Consider the following 16,217-nt stretch of genomic DNA (forward strand, 5'->3'; position numbering starts at 1 on the left):
AGCAGAGCAGCAATAAATCGACAGACCTCATGGATGAAGAAATTATTCAAGTCGATCGCAGAACAACAGCCCCTCAAGAAAACCAAGACATTTTAAAAGAAATGCAACTGACAGTTTTTGAAAGGTAGGTAGAGTACGTGAGTACGTTTTGCACGGACTCCTTGGTTCAACCCAAACTTAGTGTTAATCTGACGTTCGATAGAAAAGATAATAATTTGTTGCTTTATTCCTGATCTGAACCTTATTTATACTAATCGAAGACAAGATTCGTGTAAATTTTTTTAGCACTCGGCAGTGTCACTGTCACACTGCTCTAGCCCACCTTGTTGAGCTGTAAATGGCTCCGCTTTTAACCTCGGTCTCATCACTGTCGCCATTACGGTGATGGCGACAGTGATGAGACCGATGTTAAAAGCGGAGCCATTTACATACATGTACAGCTCAACAAGGTGGGCTAACACTGCTCATGCTGCTGGTGACTGATTTGTTTGTAGAGTGGTTAAAAAAGCATGGAGTATAGCTATCTTTTTGTATTAAAATAATAACTTGGAAAAGTTTCTGTATGGCGCCACTCACTTTTTCATTCGATATGAAATAATATAGTAGGCCTATCTAATTTACCTGATTGATAATGATACAATATATCCCTTTTTGTAAAAATTAGTGAAAAAGTGGTGGCGCCATACGGAAAGTTATCCAGTTAGTTAATAAAAATAGAATAGAATAGAATAGAACTTAGATTAAGATCAGCGCCACTGTACTTATGTCCTGGGAATTATAAAGGTTCTTTACAATGCAAACACAAATTTGACTTTTTTTACCTGATTTGAGAAGTTGAAATATCGTTCATATATTCATAGTGTCCCTCACTATATTTTCAACGAGTTTACAGCTAACAAATAGGATAACTTTCCGTATGGCGCCACCGCTTTTTCACTCATTTTTAGAAAAAACGATATCTCATTGAGGTAAATTAGATACTATATTATTTCATATCGAATGAAAAGTGGCGGCGCCATACGGAAACTTTTTCAACAAATATATCCATGGAAGAAAATATTTCCGAAAATATGTCGAAGTTCTGCACTGGGGATGTGGATCATCATGTACCAATGGATAGTAAGAGCCCAAGTGCGCATGGCTTTGAGTGCAGTGCGTTGTCTTGCCGCTATTCGCCGTCAACTTGGTAGGTGCCATCAACTCACCTTCAACTCCTTCAATACACATTTAAAATCCAGGAGGCATAATAAAACTGGAAAGTACTACAGCTCAAATAGAATTTTTATAAGTTTCAGGTTGAATTTCGGTTACAAAGCGAATTTTTTCCTTAAAAAAATATTTATAAGCAGCAAAGCCGTCTGCTGACATCTTGCTTTTTCACAGGGCTTCTTCTTGTACATATGGACGGACAACAGAGGGTGCTTTCCTGAGCGCCCATATTTTTTTCCTAGGAAAGATGAGGCCACTTAGCATACGCCAATTTCATAGCCTCATCTGTACGCTTCCAGCACATGGAGTCTTGGCACAAGACGTCTATGCTCGGTATACTATGTTCTGCGCTTTGTGTAAATTGCTCGCTGACTATTATCCGAACACGTAGTGGGTGGTTGATGCAAGTTGATGGCGCCGCCAGTAGTCAGTGCAAGAAAGTGTTTACACGGAAGTTAGCGCACGATGTGGGATGGGAAACGTCAATTTCAATTTTCTTGTCACAAAATATTAACACCAAAGGAGAAAATTCAACTATTTTAAATAATGCCCTCTTTGAGTTCCAACTACAAGGAACATGTGAGTAAAAGTTCAGATTCCTGAGTTGGGTAGAAATATTTTTAACAGATTTGTGAATTTTTTTCGCAATGGTGTAGGACCTTAATACCCTGGACTCAGTCGCGTTGCATGCAACGGAGGAGTCCAACCTGGGCTAGAGCCTGGTCAACGATTACTCCTAAAACTATCCCCTATGAGGTTCATTCTGCTATCGTCTCCACGAACCTCGAGTCATTGGTTGACATGTCTCACAACACAAACAAGGGGGTTTTGGCATTTCGATATGAGGTTTAATCGCTTTTTTTTTTTTAAATCAAATTGCGCCGAAATAAGGCTCTACGCATTTTTGAACTCTCATTGACCCAGGAAATGGTCCAGGAAGTCCACTCAACAATCTCAATTTTTAATTTTTTTTAAAATTCTTTCTGTAATTCAGTCCCCATCTTTCCCGTTTTACCACTCTCGTGACGATCGTGCGCATAAAATTATTAGTTTTCCCAGGACGAAACGTGGAGAATTATATGCACATGTTCATCCAGCAAAGAAAAAATACCCAATCAGTGTTTTATGTACAAAACATATGTCAACGCGTCTGGGAGCCACGAAGCTCACACAGGGTACCAGTGTGTGTACACTAGACACGTGTGGACATGTCCTGTATACCCTAAACCTTACCCTAACCCTACCCTAATTAGTTTGATTATGCCAACTCTGCCAGGCATAAATGCAAGGTACAATTTTCAACATAGTGTAAAGCCTGGTTCATAATTCCTGCGAATGAACTTTGACGTCACAAATTGTTCGTGTCAGATGAACCAGGCTTGAGGCATAGGAGTGTGTGGGTGTCTTATACCAAATCCTCGTTAAAATCTTTCATGTAGTAAGCTTGGGCGATATCACGATATTATCGAATATCGCGATATATTACGATATCGGTTCAATTTGGTTTTAATCGAAATATCGATATATCGCGATATATTGCGATATATCGCGATATAAATTTAGTATCACAATATCGCGATGTATTTCCTAGCCATAGAGCTCCAGGTTGGTGATGTGATCCCTCCAGGAGACATTCTGTGCCATCCGTAGCATCCTGGTGTAGCAACCATTGATAGATTTGGTCAATGCCTTTGTGAGAGTCCAAGACTCACACCCATACAGCTAGCAGGAATGTTTCTATTGGGGTATGAAAGAATCTCAGCTTTGAAACCCTTAGAGAGCTGAGATGTCCAGATCTTCTTCATGTCATGGAGAACTTTCAATGCAAGCGCCTTACGGACTGTGATGTCTTTCTCTGTGCTCTGCATCCTTGAGCCGAGGTACTTGAGGTCGTCCACCTCCTTTAGTGATGAACCTCCGAAGGTCTTAAGTGGAGCATGATCCCCAATGTTGTATACCATATACTCCGTCTTCTTGGCATTGAGATGGAGACCAACCTTCTCACACTCCGACTCAACTCTGCTGAGTAGCTCTTGTGCCTCTATGATGTTGTCAGACAGTAGGGCTATATCATCTGCGAAGTCTAGGTCAGAGAGGGTCACTGGGCCAATTCTTCTAGACTTTCTTGGGGTGATGGTGAAGCCTAGATCCTCGTGTTCTTTGAGGGCTTGTCTCAGGGCGTAGTCAAGTACAATGATGAATACAAACGGAGCCAGCTTGTCGCCTTGCAGAACTCCTGCCAAATGAGTCCTTTATTTTTATTGAGCAATTTCATCATCTTTCTTTCATGTAGGCCTAAAACATTGCTGTTTCCCCAACGCAAAGATCTTGGGAAAATCTTAATTTTCTTTGAAACATTTTGCCATAGATCTTGCACCAGGACGCGATGCCACACACAGAATAATTTTGGAGCAAAAGCAAGCACTCTTGGAAAGAAAATATATATATATATTGACTTTAAACTGAATTGGAGGACATGCCGTAAAACCATAAAACCATCTTCAAATACGACATTGCGGCCATCTTTGACATGGTTGCCATTTTGAAAAAATAACAAAACATTTGAAAATAAAAAACAACAAGGACCACCCTCTCCAACTTTTCAAAAACTTCGGAAGAGCAACATGTTATTTATTTTACTTGTCCTAAATGTTTTGTATCATGTACACTGTACACATCCTACAAGTACATGATAGGTGACAAGACATCAGAAATGCAAGTAAATATTTCCACAAATTTTCTAACACTTCAATGAATACTAAATTGAAGGAAGCGAAGTGTTGCACATGGAAGTCTGAACATGTGTAGAAACACAATTTTGTTATTTAAGGTTCAAATATTAGAATTCCATAATTCGGATAAACAAGTCAATAAAGTACAAGTTGTGAGTATGAAAGCAAATTAATAAACACCTTATGACTGTTCACATGGGGATTGGGGTTGTATCAACATCTGATCTGTAAACAAGCGAATAATTGGTCCCGTAACAAGCTTTTATTAATATTATTGTAAAAGTTATAAATGTGCTTCTTGTGCTGGGAACTGTCATAATCAACTGTTTTCTTGATGCACTTTTGTTGCACATTGCATATGTACCACGTGCATGAAACCAACATATTAAATACTTAAAGCATTAGGATGAACACCAATCAAAGCATTTCTTTTTTTACGGTGATGTTATTTGATAATGTGTAGCTTGGTTCTTAAAACACGTGTGTAGAGATTAGGTCACATGCAAAAAATATACATCCTAAAGAATGCATGGCCAGCTCTTGTTACATTATTTGAAAATTATTACAAAAATATCTGTGAAATAGGCCTCCAAAAATCATGATGATTTAATGCAAGTGTGAGGAGCTGGCCAGTCTTCCCTTCATGGTACTGACAGTGGCAAACCATCAACCCAGTCATTAACACGCAGTGAAGACTAGGTCCTTGCACTAGGAGTAATGACTACTGCAAATTGATAAGGGAATACAATCTCTCGTTTTAAGATTGGAAAGATTTCTCTTAAGATTAAAAAGAATAGACATTTAAAGTTCTGGATTAACAATTCATGTTCCACTTTCTTCAGTTTAATTATTGCTGATGTTGAGGAACTCAGTACAGGCAGTTAAAAAGAAATGAAAAGAGACAACAACATGTAAATCAAATTGTACTTTTTGACCCAAAAGCCCTGCCCAGTACTACTAGCGTTGTGATAGTGTGCCCATTGCAAGGCAAGTACTAACTGTTAAACATGTACTATATTTAACAGCATGTACAATACATGTACACCCATGCAAGTTTTGGCAACTTGCCCTACCTGGTTGGTGCAGGTTGGTGCAGGTTGGTGCAAAACTTATTCAAACTGGTAACAATGGAAAATTTCTAATCAATTGTACTCTCCTTAAATGGTCTTTGACCTGAATGTAACTATCAACAGCTCTTTGTGAAGTTAATTCCCTGTTGGTGACCACTGATCAATGGCTGATCAATGGGAAATGATTCAGCTAGACCCCCAGGCACAGTTGTACAATCATGCAGTCTTGACCAGGGTTGGCTTGTGGATCTTGTGTAGCTAGAAAGGGATGTTTTTTCTGCGATCATACACGTATGTACAAACACATGAGCAACAAAGGTTACCCAACAACCTAAACTCTAGGCAAAAGGTTTTCAATCAATTAGTATTGTTACAAACTTCCGTTGATTTTAAGGTGTTTAACGCATTATTTTGAGCCGCCAATGTTCAATTCATTGATGTAACAAGATTATTGTTTAATTAGATACTGTTTAGTTTTGCTAAGTTGCCAATGACACTTCGAAAGTGTCCAGATCTGATGTTGGACCCTCGATTATTTTGAAGGTCAGCTCTACAGGACCACTCATGAATACCTAGAGTTGGCTGGGTGCAAAAAAGTGTACAAAAGGACTGTTAAATGAAGAATATGTTGTAAATTGTTGACATAACTGTAGCTGTGTCTAGAATCATGCTCTGTAGCTGTGTCTAGAATCATGCTCTGTAGCTGTGTCTAGAACCATGCTCTGTAGCTGTGCCTAGAATCATGCTCTGTAGCTGTGTCTAGAATTATGCTCTGTAGCTGTGTCTAGAACCATGCTCTGTAGCTGTGTCTAGAATTATGCTCTGTAGCTGTGTCTAGAATCATGCTCTGTAGCTGTGTCTAGAATCATGCTCTGTAGCTATGACCAATGAATGCAATCAGTATTCATGTAATTTACATGCCCCACGACTAAGAGAGCATAATCCATTTTGTTCTATTATCTCATATTTTCTGTAGAAAATTCACATGACATGACAATTAGTAAGTTGTAAATAATTATGCCTTACAACAACCTACAAGAGATCAAGCACATTCTGCATGCATGTTTGATGTGGTTTCTCTGTCCACTGCAAGACAACAACCTAACATCTACCCTGTCATATTACAATACATTCCATGACTCTGATTCATTGAAGTAGGTACATGTTATAGGCCAATGTGGCATCTTTTGGAAATAGTGCACCAGAGAAGCAGAATATGGGTGTAGCATGGCATGTCTTCTTGCATTGATAATATTGTGCATTTCCAATGCTATATTCAGGTCTACAAACATCCTCTGTATCCAAGGCCTGTGCGTATTTGTGTTGTCTAAGATGAGAAAATTGAAATCACCAGCCGTACATTATTTCATTGTCATCATCGTGAATAGAATTACCAGGACTGACTACGTCTAGACAGAAATGTTAAGGGGGTGGGGGTCACCCTGAAAAAAGATCCAGAGTGTGGTATGCATAATCCATACCACCGCTGTGAACAAACGCACCATATGATAAAGAGCACAGAGATGTTGGGTTGGGAATTTCCCATTCCCATCTCCAAGCTGCAATTTCTTTCTTCATTTGCCATCACCTGTCCACTGTGTGTTTTATTATTGTTATTGTCATTGGGTTGGAGGAGGGGTTCAAATCCCCCTTGCTAAGTCAAGATGCTTCAACAGCTGCAGATGAAACTCTGATGCTAGTTCAACACGGAGACAAGAGCCGCCATACCCCTTGTCATTGCCGTGGTGCTCTTTGAAATGTTTCAGTGGAAATTTAAATTCCCTCTTTGAGGCGCCTTTATTTAGGAATTTTCCTTTTAAGAACAAAGCATCATCAGGGCTGGGCTGTCTGTGTAGGCAAACTTGGTGTTTCAGCATGTGATTTCTTATGAATTTTCTTTAAATCGGAATGTTTTCAAAATTCTTTTGGGTCATCAGATTCTCTTGAAAGAAGTTTCTCAGTGAGGAGAAAGAGATAGTACACTCATGTGCATTAACTGACTTGAGTACTGATGATGGCATTCCACAATTCTCTGCATTGAAAGTGATTGTATGTTTGATTGTGTAATGTGCACATTACCTATTGTGTTTTTGTGTCACAGGCCTGGAAATACATGGATGCAATGGAGGGCATGGCCTCCGTTGTGGCCATGGTGCCCCTTCAGGAGTTTCCCATAGACTTTTTTATTATTTAATGGAAGTACTTCCCTCTCATATGTAGATGAAATTCCAAGCCTGGTGTCATGCAGACTCTAGTTTCATAAGATATCATTTGATATTCCATTCTTTCCTCAAGAGCGTTACAATAGTTTTGGCTGATGGTATTAAACACCATAACAATGTGTAATTCTTAGTTCCAATGAAATTCTACAAGTTGTAGACAACAAACTTTTATTTCATTGCTCCCATGGTGTTTTTCTTGAGTTTAATGTCAATTGATGTCACATGATTTAGTGATACTAGATTACATTTGCAGTGGCACTACCAGTAACATTATGACCACATTATTTTGTACAATGTACAGCTATAATATGAAGGTGAATATTATATGTGATGTGCACTAGTCTTTGGTTCTTTCTCGCAAGTTACACATTGTAGTCTTTAAGTCCTACTCTCATACTGTATGGCAGTGGATTAGTACTTGTGTTTCCGTTATTGTGCTTCCTGCAGTCCAAATCAATCCTGTTATAACGCTTTGAGGAACAAACCAATCTACATGCCTTCATACTTGCAGTACAGTTTCTACCACAGACGTATGCAACCCAACTCAAATAAAATGTGACTGTGTTCACACAGAAATTGAGCTTGACGTTTAATTGCAAGGACTAAGCAGTAGTCAAATTTCTTTTGGTTTTGTAGACACTTTATGGGATAAAGCATACTGATCAATCAATTAATCGAGCAACCTGTCACAATTTGTTGTGGTAGCTCCTTGTGTAGCTTTGCCTTTTGCATTAAAAAAATAATATCTATGTTGTGCTTTACATGCACATGTACTGTAAAACAGTTTGCAAATTTGCCCTTTGAACCAAAATCCACTATTATTGTACTTTTTTAGGCTTCATTTGCACAAGTTAGCCACACCCACTTAATAAAAGCAAAAGTCTATGAATAAATACCGTTTAAGTTTGCACAAGTGACCACCCTTTTACTGATGTGATGTGATGTACATGTACAATGTACTAGCTGTTTACAGATAGCATTAGTACAGGCACAGGTAGCCACACCCACTGTGCAATTGTAGTGGCTGTGGGGCAGACCGTTCATTTAGCCACACCCCCATTCTGTTCAGTCTTCTAGAAGGAAATGTATCATGTACAGTCACGTCAATACATAGATGCACTCCCACTGGCTTTTACTCGTAGGCCTTGTCACACTTGTCAATTTCTACACAGGTCTGATCTGTATTGACTTCATGAAGTTTCAAGTCAGCTTAGAAGATCAGAGATGAGATATTGTTTTTTTGCAGACTTTTGAAAGTCTGCCCTGAACAAAGCATAATTTTTCCCCCTAATGGATAATTGGAATCTATTTTATAAAAAGGTGGAAAGAAATCAGGCGAAATTATATTATTTGATTGTACCTCCTAAGATCTGGATGCCAGTTTCAGACCTTTTTGTCAGCAATGACTCTCATCCCTGAGAGATTGCATCGTGTTTGTCAGCAATGACTCTCATCCCTGAGAGATTGCATCGTGTTGTAATTTCATTGGCACAGCATGCATTACAGGCTGGGTCCCAAGTCACATTTGACAGTCATGATTACACCTTGGTGAATTGATACAAACAACATGGTTTGTGAAGAGTAGCCTAAAATCTTGACAAGTACTTTAATACATTTTATTATGTGTATTTTGATCTTGAAGTTGGGATTGCTGACATGTTTTGCAATATTACCAAGGTTATAAATTTTGATTATAACTCCATATACACCGATGTGTGTTAGCACTGTATTTTTTATACTTACCCGAGTTCTGTGAAAAAAATCACCAGGCATATTACTTGGGTGGGATACAGACCCATGACCTTTGCACTTCTAGAGCAGTGTCATACCAACTAGACCACCGAGTTTGCCTATAAAGGCCTTATGGTTTATGTTGACATGAACATGGCTCTTGTGCAAACTTTAAGCCCTGCCCACTGACACTAAAACAGTGGTTCTTATGTTCTTTAATTGTGTATGTATGTACAATGCATTTAAACCAAACACCCTGAGTGTGATGCACAGTATTATGTATGAAGCCACTCCCCCAGATTGTCAGTTAGTACATGTATGCTGCAAAACACAATACACAGACACCCATTACTAACATCACCTCTCCCTAATGTACAGTGTACAGATGAACAGATGAATACTAGCCCCACCCTTTCTACATGTTTTTATAAATGCCTGTGCATGTACCATGCTTGGAGTCCATTGATTGGACTCCTGAAGCCACATCCCCAGTGTGTGATGTACGTGTATCCTCGAACAAACTAGAATCCTTGCTTCTGATTCGTCAACAGCCTTGAGATATATTTCTACATGTACTCCGAAATCTTTTCATGAGCACTGCGTATTGAATGCTCCATGCATATTAAACACATTATGCTGATGATATTAGCATTTACTGCAGCGTGTTTAGTAGTGTTAAAGTCAAACACTTATTTATCAGCACAACAGCCCTAGCATCTAACTTTGAGTTGGTCTTTCTCGAGGATATTTTCTGAAATATTCAAGTTTTTTTTTTAAGATGCTTTAAAGCATTTCAAAACTTCTGAAACATTCTAAATTCCCAAATGAGATTGACAAATTTTGGAAAATTTTAAGTTTTTTTATGCAGTCTCTTCTTTGTTTTCAAATTTGTTAACCATTATTTGCATCCCATGTATTGGACTGTCGATGTACTTCAAATGAAATGTGTCTAATTCCCATGCAACTCGATCATCGGTAGTTTTGCTATAACTTTCCGTAGTTTGATTCATGATTGTTGTCCTTGTGGGATCACTTTAGGAGCCACACCACTGTACGCTATATTGCTCACTGTGAGTACATTAAAAGCAAATATGTAGCCACATCCGCTCTGCTTGTTCAAAGCGTTAGCTACAGGTACACTGTACAGCCACTTATAGCCACAGCCGTGTGTTTACACAATAATGTTCTTTATAAATGTCAGAATTCAGAACCTATTGAAATTAATGCACTATACATTACTCCTTGTGTTTGGTGTTCATTATGTATATGATCTGTCTATTGAAGATGCTCACAAATCTTCCAATAACAGCGAAATAACTAACACTTACAACTCCTAATAAGAAATGAGCACACCAGAGGCAAGTGACTCATACATGTACTACAAGTATTGAGCTAATGATTGAGATGGTATCCTTAGCACTGATCATTGCTTCAGGTGTTAACAGTTTACCTTGGTCCTAACAAGAAGGTACATACATGTAGCCTGATCAACAGCTTCAGTCCATTGCAGTCAGTTGATTGCAGTTGACTACGGTCTTTGAGTTTAGGTGTATAATTAAGCATAAAGGTGATGAGCAAGTGACATTGATGATAAATCAGTACAATAAGTCAGGCTTGTTGAGTAATTCTCATTAGGTTGATGGGCAAACTGAACAAAAGGATCATTGTGTCAAGGGATTGCATTCCATGCATTCATTCATGTTTGCAACAAACACATGGGATGAGAACATTTGGTATTCTTGAAACATTAGTAAAAGAACTGTAACGTAATTTCCTGTGGATAAGGTGCTCGGTGCTGTGGATAAAGTGCCTAAACCCCCGAAAAAATATGTTAGGCCCAATGTTAAGGCGCATTGCCGCACAAGGCACAACATTATGCATTTGTTAATTGACACAGGCTTGCCATGACCCATCCACTGCTGGTACGTAGGTGTACATCAAGACACACGGGTGTCACTGTGATGATATAAAGGGAATTTTGTAGTTTTGTTAAATCATTGCTTCTATTTTTTGTATTACCTTTGGCTCATTTTCTTCTCATAGATTAAAAAAAAAAAAAAAAAAGCCTTATAGTTGTTATTGTCACATAAGGAGCTTGCAAAAACATGCGTTTCCCAATGTTTCGGACTGCTATTTGTATCTCTTTTTTTGTTGTTGCAAGCTATGATAGAGAGAAGATCGCGCAAGCATTTTGAAATTTGAAACAAAGTTTGTGCGGTAAAACAATTGCAGCTTGCTTGGTTTAAAAAAGATTGGGCCGAACATTATTATAATTATTGCGGGCAGCAGCATGGCAATGACTAAGTTCTTTGGTCAGTACATGTACATTCGTCAAAGCATCAAGGATTGTTAAAACTACACAACATGAAAGCGCAGGTTTATTTGAAGAAAAATGACAAAATAAAGGTATTATTTTGCAGTATAAATGTAAGATTTCACATGGTGATCATCACAATGAACTCAATCGATATTAGATGAGGCGCACTGGTAGATAAGAAGCAGTGATTTTTTTGGGACCTGTAAAAGTCAGATTAAGGCGTCTTTTCCGCAGGAAATTAGTCTTCACGTTTACCTTGGGGAAACCTACATTTTACAGTAGCGTGGAGGCAAGGCTTTAGCCCCACAAGAGTCGGCTATATTTTTTAAGGAAGAAAAAATTATCAGAAATTAGAAAATTTTACTTGAAGTTCCATGAATGTTCATTGAGTTGTATCTTGTGTTTGCTCTAAAATTAATTATTGTCTTGCCCTGTGCTTTTATGGACTGCAAAAAAATCTTCATAACTGTTCTTGTATGTCAATAAACAAAGTAATTTCCCAGTAGTATGTGGATTATTGTATAGAAAACAAAGAGGATGTGACATTACTAATGGATTCTTGATCTCTTTCCATTAATAGAACCTTAGTCTAAGGAGCCAGAGAAAACAACCTCAGCTAGCAATCTTTCTACCATCCCAATATCTTTGTCTGTTTGACGTTACTTGAAAACCTGCCCCTGGATACTCTTATAGGTGTTTGGAAAGCCCAATTATGATGGGTTCTCAGTAGTCTCTAAGCACTAGGGGAATTAAGTAGGATTTATCCAGTGTGACTGTTAGGGGAATGGATGTTGTTGAAATACATACACATGTCTGCACTTACGGCCAATTACTGTAAATGCACTTTAGAGAAGAGGTCAGTGTTCTTTGAGTGTTTGTACATGTCCTATTATTTAGCATTGCAATGAATCTACATCATTTACATTGTTACCCTCAACCCAGATGAGGGTAACCTATGGGGGTTTTCAAAGTCATCTTGAGATCGCCAAACACCGTACGACAAGTACAATATAAAAGATTTTGCTATACTAGACTCAGGAATGTTTACACACACATACAGCAAGCAGTGATCATGTAGGACTGATGATAATTTATTGTGCATTGAGTTCAGAGCAATGTTGTATGTTCGTATTGTTAGGGCCATGTCACAAAAGGCAACTTACAGGCAACCAGTTCCAGGCAGTCTCTAAGAAGAAAAAACATTCACATGTGTTAATTTACTTGATACTGTCTTGAGGACAAAGGATGCTCTCAGTAAAATGTACTGCCGAAGTGTTCCTCTTGCATGTAGTGCAGATGGTTGCCTCCAACAAGTTGCCTGAACATTTTTGCTGTGTGGCTTACCTAAAGAATAATGATGTTGGATATGTACTCTACCTCCATGACTAAACATAGACTATGAAATATAGTAAGACAAGGACAATTTTTGTTTATGCCTTCCGATTGAAAACAACCTTTGTATGGAACGCCTTTATCAATCATTCCCATTTTTTCACCATTGTAAAGGTAAATCTATGACCTAACTAAAACATTTACATAATTTGTTCAAGATTTGTCTTTTTTCTTCAAATATAGCTCCCATCCAATGATTGTTTGTACTCACCCTGAATAGGCAATAAATTGGCTATATTTGCAACACCAGATACTGGCCAGGGGTGGATTTCACAAAGAGTTATTAGGACCAGCCTTGGCTCGAGTTAGGAAGAGTTACTAGTCCTAACGTAGGACTAGCTGTACATTTTTGATATCTCTTAGGACTAGTCCTTAGTTAGGACTAGTCCTTAGTCCTAAGTTAGGACTAGTCCTAACTCTTTGTGAAATCGACCCCAGATACTGTAAAGTCCTTACAATTGTACCTGTCACTGCTGGCTATGGATACACTACAGCCCTAGCTGCTGGCTATGGCTACACTACAGCCCTAGCTAAAGTCTATTGCCCTGTCACTGCTGGCTATGGCTACACTACAGCCCTAGCTAAAGTCTATTGATCAGTTACTGCCTCAAATCAGTTGGCTTGTACCTGTCACTGCTGGCTATGGCTACACTACAGCCCTAGCTAAAGTCTATTGATCAGTTACTGCCTCAAATCAGTTGGCTTGGCACATAATTTGTTTTCTTCATTAGAGGATTAAGCATCTAGTATAGAAGGTAAACATTAGAGAATATAGATGTATGTTGTTAATGCATTCATATACTGAATATAAAAATGTACAGTGTGTACATTCCATAAACTTGTTCACCTTGTCCAATTTAATAGTGATTTATTCAGAGCTAGTGCAAGTGACAATTTAAATTGTTAATTTTGTCTATTCACAGATTCAAAGGCACACACACAATTGTCTGCCTAGCTACTCGCAGTGTGTGTGTGTAATCTGGGAGAATTTGTCAATCGCTTTTAATTAACTGATTAATTTAACCTTCCCATCAGGGTATTTTAAGAATCCATTAGGGGATAAAGACAAAGAGAATAAACATGGTAGTTGGTTTTGTTACCAAGGGGATCTGTTGGATTATACTTACAGATGTACGTCATTGCTCGCTGAAAATGCAAAGCTTAATGCACTAAGGCTTTCAGATTTAAAGTTTCTTTTAATTAATTCTGTGTCTAAAAAGAAACAAAAAATATGAATGTAAACAATACAAAATGTTTGTGACATTATTTATCTTGCAATTGAGATTGCTTGATGAGTTTTACATGTTTTATAATTTGCTAGGAAGACAACACTGATATTTCCCTTGGGTAAGGAGTATTATTACGTAACAATTTCTTCGTATGAGATTATTTTTTGTAGAAAAAGCAATAAGGGTTCAGGCTTTGTTTTATGCATGTCACTTGAATGCTTCGATTTGGTATTAAAAAGATTTTTTTTTAGGGAACGGTTCTTTTTGAGGATATAAATGTTTTTTTGGGGGTTGGTTCTTTTTGAGGATATAAATGTTTTTGGGGGGTTGATACATCTACATAAAATGTATGGTGTACATTTAGACATAAAAGTAAGCCTTATTAATAACAAAAACCATTATTTATTTTTCACCAATAGTTCACCAGTTATTTCTAAAATATTATTTAGTGTTGGTCCCTCGACTCTAAATGTTAACAAAAAAAAACACTTTTCTGCCCAAAGTTACAGTTGTGTGGGGCTTGCGTTTTGTTGCTTTATCTTGCATTGTTTTGAAATGAATCGATAAAAATGTCAAGTACAAATCTTGAGGAGGCGCATGCACCAATGCACAATTACTTCAAAATAAACACATTTCTTGATGAAAATTTGAAACTGTGGTCCTTTTGACCATGTGCACTTTAAGTTTTAAAGTAACTTTTAACAACAATGCACTCTTGTTCTTCAAGGATTTTCCATCCTATTTACTTTTCATATAAATTATAAGGATACCAACACTAATTGTTAAATGTGTAATGAACACAGCAGGGCCCGATCTCATGGCTCTGCAAGGAAATGGTGCTTATGCAAGCAGGGAATTCTGTGCTTACGGCAAGCAGGGAAATTGGGCTTACTCGTCATTACTAGGCATTCTATACTATTCTAGTCTAGCGCCGAAATTTTGCGCTTGCAGGTAAGCGTAGGTGCAGAATTCTGCGGTAAGCTTGGGCTCTGATTGTGAAAGCCAATCAACAAAATAAAAAAATTGTTTTTTAATTTAATAAAACTAAAAGCTGTACTAGTTGGGTAATAATTTATAGTGCCATCATTTACCGTACAATTAACATTTAATTCTCAATTGGCCTCTCAATGAATATATAATGAACACATTTTAGGAATACCTGCTTTATAATTACGCCAAGGAAATTTTGCCAGTACAGGAGGGCTCTTACCCACTGTGCCTTGAGACTCACTGGCATGCCTGTGTGCATTAATTTGTGCCATGCGCATTTTAATTGTATTTTGCCCTGCATGCGGCTTGCCTCACATTGATTTGGTAAATTTAATCTATGGTATTGATTGTGGAGCGAACTGCAGCGGCAGTAGGCTGTGGGACCAGGAATCTGTAGGCACACTGATTTATGTTTACGCCATCATCTCATTGCTATCTCTCAACTTGTAATGTTCACAGGGTACTAGACTGAAGGCAAGTTGACCTACGCTCTGCATCCACACATCAATGGTTGCACAAGGGTAAATACTGTTTTTACTTGTTCGCTAATCTGTCTGCTCAAATGGCCTATAATATGCAACCGAAAGTATAGTGTTTTCTCTTTTATTCTCTGTGTTCATTTGTGCGCTTGCCGATGTGATGTGAATTATGTTATTATTGGCTTGTGTTAAGAATGCGTTGACCTCTGACAAATTGTGATCCAGGTGCAATATAGATGGCCAATTGATGTGAACTCTTTTAGGGAAGTTTTGGTCTGCAGTCTTATACTTACAGGCAGGGGACAATAAATAGTTCTTAATTCTAGATATTATTTTTGTTTTTCGCTTTTTGTGCATCAGTATTTTTAAGTGTATCAAAATACCACATGTTACAGTGTGTTAAATACATTCTGTGTGATGGTATTTACCTCGGACTGTCCCTGTTCTGATACGAAGGTGATTGCCTCCATGCTCCCTGGTCATTGCCTTGGTGCCCTACAGTCAAAACCTACAATTTCCTCATTGAGGTGCCCGTTACCAAGGAGAAAACGCCATGGTGCTCTTGCCCTTTTAAGTTTCTGGAGTATTTTCTTGGAGTGCATTTGAATAGGTGTTGAATTGTCTGTGTTTTTGTGTTGAGAAGCGTGTATGTACAATGTAGTTGGCTAAGTTTCAGTTTCTAGTGGGAAATCACAGCCATTTCTCAAGTAACTCCATGTACTTGTTTTGATAATCAAATGAGCAGGCTTTTAATTTGTGTTAATGGACACAAATTTTTATACAAAGTGCATTTTTATAGCCTTCACAAATATCCCCCCCCCCCCCAACAAAAAAACCCATATATCT

General features: G+C 38.1%; 1 protein-coding gene across 4 annotated transcripts in view; it reads left to right on the plus strand.

Moving 5' to 3' along the window:
• The window catches only part of LOC117287869 (poly(rC)-binding protein 3-like), an 89,946-nt gene continuing 73,729 nt past the window's right edge, over positions 1–16,217 (plus strand). For 2 of the 4 annotated variants that reach the window (XM_033768440.1, XM_033768435.1), the window contains exons 1-2: positions 1–124; positions 15,352–15,413. The gene's annotated coding sequence lies outside the window, so the exon portion shown is untranslated. Of the gene's footprint in view, positions 125–15,276; positions 15,414–16,217 lie in introns of those variants that run through there. The other 2 variants (XM_033768437.1, XM_033768436.1) reach the window with 2 other exon arrangements.

The sequence above is a fragment of the Asterias rubens genome, chromosome 3 (assembly GCF_902459465.1).
Source record: "Asterias rubens chromosome 3, eAstRub1.3, whole genome shotgun sequence".
NCBI classification, from domain to species: Eukaryota; Metazoa; Echinodermata; class Asteroidea; order Forcipulatida; family Asteriidae; genus Asterias; species Asterias rubens.